Source organism: Haliotis rubra, unplaced genomic scaffold (assembly GCF_003918875.1).
Source record: "Haliotis rubra isolate DU_JTF1 unplaced genomic scaffold, ASM391887v1 Scf1836, whole genome shotgun sequence".
In the NCBI taxonomy this organism is placed as follows: domain Eukaryota; kingdom Metazoa; phylum Mollusca; class Gastropoda; order Lepetellida; family Haliotidae; genus Haliotis; species Haliotis rubra.
The window spans coordinates 34200-43322 of record NW_025765821.1 but is presented as its reverse complement, the minus strand read 5'-3'; the positions used below and the strand labels follow the sequence as shown (position 1 = coordinate 43322).

General features: G+C 42.7%; 1 long non-coding RNA gene across 1 annotated transcript; it reads left to right on the top strand.

Moving 5' to 3' along the window:
- The first annotated feature begins 6887 nt into the window (after positions 1–6887).
- LOC124273745 lies at positions 6888–8895 on the top strand. The gene is made up of 3 exons (XR_006897728.1): positions 6888–6996; positions 7728–7839; positions 8427–8895. It is a non-coding gene; the product is annotated as an uncharacterized LOC124273745 (long non-coding RNA).
- Positions 8896–9123: the final 228 nt, after the last annotated feature.

The window sequence follows — 9123 nt, the reverse complement described above, 5'->3', positions numbered from 1 at the left end:
TCCGGAGTCCCGGTGGTTTGATGGAAGAGCGTAGGACTTGAAATCCAGTGACGTTCGTGTCGGGGTATCGGCAGAAACTTTTGCAAGTGAAACAAGGACTGTCGTTGCTAAGCTAAACAAGATGGCGACGGAGCATAGTAACGGTGGCCCTCTATGGCCGCCAAACCTACCTAGTAGATCCATGGTCGCTAGGTTAAACAAGATGGCGACGGAGCATACTAATGGCACCCTACAAGTCCGTCGTTGCTAAGCGAAAGATGGCGGCCGAGCATAGCAACGCTGACGTCAGAGTATTGAATACAAAGCAAGGCACACACCCGTATTAGGGTTGCTGGCTGGTTGTAGCGAAAACCAGTTTATAGCTGAAAACAATTTTTAGAAGCCACAATAAATTATTTTTAAATCGGGTTACATCAGCAAAACAAACAGGGTTTGGATTTAAATGTAGCCGTAATATTCGGCAACGACTTTATGGTGTGGGTCTGACATGAATTCCTCGAAGTGGATTAAGGAATACGGGACATCACATTCTCGGGTCTCTAAGCTATAATCCGCTAACGTATCCATGAGGCGTTGCAACCGTTCGGTGCACACGAGACCTAAACTATCGTACAGGCTTGTGAATTTCCCTCGACTTATGACTCGACGCAGGCGGTGTAAATATCGAGGCCATGGACGTCCACCCCGACGCGTCTGATCAACCGTTTCTCGATCAATCTCCACATGTATGAGAAACATAAGACGAATCTTTAATAAGGGGCAATACCGTGTCATGAGGGACGATCATCAATTCCTCTCGCACGAATCCCTACCCGGTCCGTTTTGCAAGTAGTACACATTCGGTTCGTCGTCTTTGGCTCAGTTCATCGAGACGAGTGTCGTTCAACGACACACCACATCCCGTCGTCGCACACCATACGGCGAAATTGAATTGATTCTGCCAGAATTGCATTGGGTTGTTAAACCATGCGTGGACTGCCTTGACGTTCATGACCGTCAGCCTGTACTTTTCAAAGACATTGATTAATCGAGCTCGAAAGTGGAAACACTCCTTCGCATCCACCACGATCTTCATATGTGTAAGATGGTAGTGGTGAGACTTCGTATCGCTTTTAGGATAAATCACTCCCGGCTTGTACTTGGGTGTAGCCATATTGAAAGTATATGGTAGTGTCTCATATATGTGTAAGATGTTCATCACACTCCCGGAATCACGAACAGCAAGCCCGTTTTACTGCAGCATGCGGTCAATAACACCTCGGGGACCTCGAGTCGCGCTCTGTGATCTCACCTACTGCCCGCAATGGACGAACATCAGCCAACATCAAGGGAACAACAACCTATTCATCGATGGCAAACGCCATGAGTTGTCCGACGATTATTACAGCGTATGAGCCAGCCAGCCTAAAACTCAACGAGTCGATGACACAAGGCCCTTGGCGAGAACGCTCGGGTTCGCCGAACAACATCTCACCCCCACCCGCTCACGGGTAAGCCTCACGACTGTTCGTTCATCTCGACCGGGTAAGCACGACTGCTAATATTCAAGGCAAACTTCCTTCCACGCTGCTGAGAGCCATGTCAGTCTAAAGGGAAAGCTGCAACGACGGTAGAACGGAATCGTTTTCGACCTTGCAGTACAAAAAGTTAACGCGGGGCAACATCACGGAACTCAAACTATCCGTTTTAGATATAAGACATAAACACATGCATATCGGCTATCTCAGCGCCACGTTGCACATCAAACAACCATGACTCAAGCTTCAGGTCCAGAAACAGTCATGCGAATTAGAAAATGCCCTACCACAGCGATCCCGGGGACACACGCGGCTTCGACGACCCCGGGATTCGAACCAAGACTCGGAAAACCGCCGACTTCAGCTGATAGAACAAGGCCTACAACAGATCATTCAAGCCTTCCTGACCAAGAACAAAGACCTCGTAAAAGATTCACGTTAAACTGCTTCGTAGATTAAAGGTTTTAAAAAAAAGAAAAAAAGTTTTAAATGGGTTGTTGGTCAGGATAAACCCAATCCATACCCAGTTGCTAAGCTCGGTCGCCATCTTGGTTTGGCTTAGAAACCACAATCAACATAACATAGTCACGTGACAGGCCACTCCTCCTCCGAGAAGGAATGACCCATATTTCCGAGGTCAGTCCTCCTCGGAGAAGGAATGACCCCCAACCTCGCGTGCCCACGTGACCTGACTCGACTCAAACACACAAAAGTGTTTGCACCGCTTCCCCGACTCGAACTACAAACGCTGGATTACAAGTCCAACGCTCGAACCACTGGCGAGCCGGCTGAAAGTCCAGTGCTCGGAACTTTGGGTGTAGGCATGGGGTGGCTCTTTTAGGGCGAGTGAGTGAGTGAGTGAGCGAGCTTGGTTTTATGCCGCTTTTAGCAATATTCCAGCAATATCACGGGGGGTACTCCAGAAATGGGTTTTCACATTTGTACCCATGTGGGGAATCGAACCCGGGTCTTCGGCGTGATGAGCAAACGCTTTAACCACTAGGCTACCCCACCGCCCCTATTTTAGAGCGAGTCTTGTCGGTACGATATTCACTAAAGTTTTTATAAGCCTGTTTAAATAGTTTAAATACTGACTGTCTATTCAGGGCAGCGCACAGCTATGCATAGCGCCATTGTTATACGCTCCAGCAAACCGACTAGGTGACATTCAAGCTATAGATAGCTGAGTAGGTCACCCTGACTGTGAGAGAAAGAGTAATAATAAGATTGGGGTTCGGGCCACTGGCACATCGAATGATCCTCGCTATTTTTAAGGGGACTGGGGGGCTTAAACAAGCCTCTAAGCCGCATCTGCGGCAAACCCCACTCTCTAACTACTTTAGGTGTACACTAAACGCCAAAAGAAACGTTACTCCCCTTCTTAGAGACGGAGGTACCTATCTTCAGGTACCATTGTGATGCGTGGACGTCCACTTCATGGTCTGTCTACAGTCTGTCTGAAGCCCTAAATAAGTCTTATAACCGTGGTACGGTGGCATCCGAGGGCAACAGCATTGTATGTTGACCCCATCTGCACTATCCCAATGGCTATTTCTCTCTCATCAGCTGTTAATCGTGGCATATTTCTCTTACTCGTGTATCATATCATGTATTCTAGGCTCTCTTCGTACCCTATAGAATCATTCTACACGTGACATGGATGCAATTACGGCTTGAATATTGCAGCGTTTTGATTGATATTGCTGTGTGTAAACAGAAAATGGAAACATGTTACTTTGCATGCAAAACTGTTTTACAAAGGCTTAACAAAGATAATTTTACGTGTTCCTAAACTTTGTTTCACAACATCAAAGACACGTTGATTGTTTTCACTAATGCATATCAGCAGAAATTTTTAAAAGGCTATAATCATAGGAATGATTATTTTACAATTTACACACTCTACAACACTCGTTTCTTGTTTTAATAGTTGATAAGTGGGTGATTTTAATGGTTTATATATGTCTCAAAGACAACTTTTAGTTCAACCTTTCTTTTGACATCTAAATCACTGTTATTGGTTTATTTCGGCATGGACGAAAACAGGACACTTTAACTCACCTGAAAAGATGCATTTCACCTAAATATGAATGCATTTGAGAATTGTTTTTCGTGATTTGCATAAAGCTGTGTTGTTAAGCTTTCTTGTAGACTAATGCCTTCTAACATATTTTGGATAGTTTTAAGTAATTATTTTGGCGTTTAGTGTATATAATATATCACTAATCCCTCTGCTTTACATGCTACGGAAATACAGTGGAAATACCACACTAGCTAGTGTTACAACAACTCTTTCCCACCACCTGAAGATAGTGGGTATGGTTTTACACCGCTTTTAGAACTATCCCAGCAATATCACGACGGGAGACACATGAAATGGTCTTTTCACATTATAGCGCGAATCGAGTCTTCGGCGTGACCAGCGAACGTTATACCCACTTGGTTACCACGCCGCCGCCCCACTCTTGAAAATTATTACACTATTCATAAATACACACACCTCGTAAGAGGACACGAAAAACATTCAAAAAGAGCTTGTTTTTCAGGATGATTAACCTCGAAACTGTCATGTAAAGTATTCCAACCAAGTGATGATCGACACAGTTCAACGTGGTCTAAGAGAGATGGGAATGGGATGTCATCTCCCCATTCTGAATGAAAACGCACGTGCGTTGGCGATAGCAACATTGGAAAAAATGGAAAAAATATTGCAGACAAATCAGGGTTCAAATTTTCGTCTATGGTTTCACCAGATTATACTTGCAAGGCCACCCCTCAGCTTTAGGCAGTCATGGACAAAGTTAGCCGCGAATTAAAATCACACATAGTCTACGATTTAAAACCTGGTAGCGTTAAATTCACGTTGGATAATGTGGTGTTACATGTACTCTCAGCAGGACATTACTTTACAATACTGTAATCCTCTTTCAGGCATTTCAGTCAACCTCGGCATTGTGAAGTGGTTTTCTGCTGAAGTACGATTTGCTCTTGTGCTGTGAAGTGGTTTCATGCCGTGCATGCACGTTAATTTTACCCGTACTTGCATTTTGCTGTTTTCGATGCAAAGTTGTCAAGTTGAGCGCTGATGTTGGTCAGAATCGAACCCTTGTTGCTGGCAATAACTATAGGGCAATTTGCATTTGATTATATTTTCTTATGTTAATATTTTGAAAAATTGCAAGAGAAAGTTTCTTTGCCCATCAGTATATATATTTTATAATAACACATGTTAATTTACAAGACATATCAATCAAATTTGTAATTGATTCTTTTTGTTTTGAATGTGGACAGTAAAACGAAAACTAACTGTAATTGAAATAACCTTCATAGATGAAGCTATAAAATAATTATCCCCTGTGATGAAGAAACATCATTACAGCCAAGCAGCTTGACCATAGTGAACTCACAGCTGTCTTAATGTTATCCGCAATTTATGTACTTCTCACGTTTAATTTGCGATAAGTAAGTTTGTATTTGTAAGTCAAAGTTTGTTCCATAACCATTTTTGAGCAGCATTACTGTATTATATGGGGCGTGTCAGATTCGTGAGTGTGAGCGGAGTGAGTTAATATTTAGCGTCACATCGGCAACATTGCAGCTTTATCGTGACGAGAACAATTTAATCTATATCAATAAGTAAAATCAATATAATTTAGAGCGTAAAAACCTGTAATCGAAGGAAGGTAAAACTACTAGATTATCACAGCTCTTAAAACTTTAAAAACCAATACGCTATCATAAAATATACATCTCTAGAAATAATAGTACAATATGAAAAACGGCTATAAATGACCAGCAACTGACAGCTTCGTGAGGGTGGAAAACCCGACATGATGCAGGTCGAATGAAGTACCTCTCTCAGTATGGATGTCCATTTTGAACCTGCTACAACAAAGTCGAATAATATTGATGTTTTAGTGTACAAGCAAAACTAATAAAATAAAGCGTTTTTCATTAGCTCGCACGTATTATGCCTCATGGGATGGTTAATTTATACTTCCCCCTTAGACGGAAGATTACAGTTAACCGGCGGTATAACTCTGATCCCGCAACTGGTGGTCACAATAATAGGCTGCATCAGTCAGCTGGATACACACACACTGGAGATGTTCCTCACTCGTCACCAGTGAGTAGGTTTAATGCATAAGGAATCAGTTCTAAAATATGATCATACATGGAATATCGGCTGACATTGTTTTCTGTATTCAGACACTTCATGGCGTCTTTGGTGACTCTGTGTGTGCAGAACTCACTGTAATGGTTATACGAGGTAAGTTCACAACGTCTTCATTGTTTCATCAAATGATCAAGCGTGTGCAGTGGCGCTGTCAAGTCGGTTTAACCAACTCATTTTGCTCGTTAAGATTTCATAAAACATATCAAGCGTAGATATGACGAAGCATAGAATTACATATCTCACTCAAACGTTATGTGACAAACATAACTGGTCAGTCCTACCTTGATCGTGTCAATGTTACGCTCCATCTTTTGCCTCGTACCGATCTAAATACTGATTGTATTATTCTTTTTTCCAGCAAACCCATGCGGCAATGACCAGCAGTGCACCGACTGTGACAGTAATGGAGACTGCTCGGCACCATGCGAGGTTGGATACTATGGTAGGAAGTGCACGTCAGTGTGCAACAGCGGATGTAAAAATCAGGTGTGAACTCTCAGAGACGGGCATCGAGTATTGCACTGAGGGATGTGTTCCAGGCTTCAGAGGTACACGCTGCAAAATACCATGTCACAACACTTGGTCACAGTGCACGGTGTGTGAAGGTGGATGTAATGAAGGATACTGTAGGCTCAGTTCGACATCCTGTGTTTCTGGATGTGTCGACTCCTACTATGGCCTTGTGTGACGATTGTCATGATCCATACCAAGGTCTCAACTGTGAGATGTCATGTGAGAACTGTGTAGGAGCTTGTGTGTCTGGATGTGAGGAAGGTTGTAAACCTGGCTTCTACGGTCATTGGTGCGATAATGTGTGCAGTGGAAACTGTCGTCCTGGGCCCGCAGTTTCTTACTTGGAGTGAGAGGCCAAAATGCATCCATTAACTGCATCCCCAAGTTTGATAAGAACACTGGAGACTGTGTCCATGATTGTAATGACGGATGTTATGGTACAAACTGCTCCTCTCGATGTAGCCGGAAGTGTGCAGGTATGTCCTGCACTGACTCAGGGTCGTGTACAGCTGGTTGTGCACCAGGGTATGCTGGGACTGACTGCTCCTGCTTTGAGAACTGCATCCATGAAGTTTGTCACCCGAACAACGGATCTTGTGTGAAAGGTTGCATCAATGGATATTATGGTGCATTTTGTAACATCTCGTGTGATGTCTGTCTTGACGGGATTATGTGGTCGGACGCATGGAACTTGCGTCAGAGGATGTAATGATACCGACCAGACATGCACATCTAACTGTACTAAAGACTGTCCTTCGGAGGTCTGCCTTAAACTCAGAACATGTTCAGGTAAGACATTTAAGCACATAATTACTGAAAACAATTCTTACTTATGAAAACAAAAAACGGCTGCATGAGAATATGAAATAATACTGAATGCAGATGTTAATCAACCTGCCCACATTGTTGTCTCCACAGATGCTCACCTTGTATGTCTTCCGGGTGAGCACGTAATAATACTGTTTAATATAATCAGATAATCATTTAAATCTACATCATGTTTCTTTGCTAAAATGTTTTATACATAATATAATGAAATCAAAGAAGTTATTCGTCCATCAGCATGCATACTTCAAACAAGAGTGTTTCAGAAAATACAACGCGGCTTTCGTACGTGTGTTATATTGCAATTCATAGGTTGTTGTGTGGTGTTAAATATGTACTCTGTACTTTGACTGTTGTTATGTGGTAACTTCTGTTATTTGCTGGACACCCGTGAAGGTCCGGGTTAGAATTGATCTTCAGTAACCCATGCTTGTCGTAAGAGGCGACTAACGGGATCAAGGTGGTCAGGCTCGCTGACTTAGTTAACACATGTCATCGGTTCCCCAATTGCGCAGATCGATGCTCATGCTGTTGATCACTGGGTTGACTTGTCGAAACTCGATTATTTACAGACCGCCGCCATGTAGCTGGAATATTGCTGGAGTGCGGCGTAAAATTAAACTCACTCACTCACTATTCCCTGGATATGACGGAGTCACAGTTGACCTGACTGGTTGATTTTTGTTATTCTGTAGGTGGTCAGCCGAAGCTTGACATCAAGTACATGACAATGGGACTGTCAGCAGTGATGTTTCTTACTGGCATCCTTTGTGCTGTTTGTTTTGTAAGATACTGGTCAAGGAGAAGGTGAGTGGAGCAGGTGTCTTTTCCGGCTCATAACATTATTGATATTTCTACTTTTCAGGTTATGACGTTTGCTTTTTATATGGCAATATGTAGTTGGACAAAATTTGCTTGAGAGAGAACACTTTGTCAACTGATCTAAGATGGCATGAATCTATTTGCAGACATGCGTTTGCTGTCTCTCGTAATATCATAGAATGGACACATAACTAACTCCGATGCATAAAGCACACGGTATTATGTTTATTACGTAACACTCAGCAATATATCAGCTATATAAGGGCAGTTTGCATTTAATCAGATTGGAGAAGATAATCTAGTGGTTGATGTCATGAGCACTGAGCTAAGCAGTTGGAATGCGATGCCATACATCAACCACGTCTGCAAGCCAATCAATCTCTCTTCGTTATCTCTACCTCTTACGACAAGCATGAGCTCCAAAGCAGTTGAAGAATTCCAAATCGGATTATCACGTATGACAGTACAGAATGATGAACACCCAGTGTTCCATATAACTATTTACACATCATGTTTCCATATTGTTAGGTATTTTGAAACTAATTACAACAACTTGTTCAATTAATCTACAGGAACGATGAAGCAGAACACCTACATAGTAGGGTATCAGCCTCCGTCAAACAGATATTACGAAATTCGAGATGAAGATGTGGACCAAGAATGTGACTCCACTGAGCCTGAATCGAATGATGTCACTCCTCCGTTGGCAGAACTGCTTAAGGAAGCTGACGTCAGTGGAACACACAGTGACGTATCTTCAGATGGTACTTCAGAAGACAACCAGTCGTACACACACACCTAGAGAGGGATAACTGTGTCGTTGATCAGACAACTTATGTGAAATATATCACACCAGCTGAGGAACGGATGTCCGGTGAACAGTAACATCGAAGGCAATCTCATTCACTACCACTTTCAAGAGGTGCAAGGTCGATTTATAGTTATATAGCTTGTAGTCTACAGTGTGGTTGTGGATAGTACCTGCTTTAAAGATGTCCACAAACTTTGCCCTTATACAGGCATCATCAGTGACAAAAGCGATGCTCAGGAGAACGAGTACCTTTTGTAGTGGTTTATAATGTTGGGGTCACCTTCACGTAAACACCTCCTATCATCGGTATTTGATAGTGGAGTGGTGTGAGTTAACATTTAACGTCACACCGGCAATATTTCAGCCATATCGCAGTATTTGATAGTGATTCGTGGACACAGGCTAATGATAAAGTCAGACAACACATAGTTTATGCGAGTTGTGAAAGAGGTTTTGTC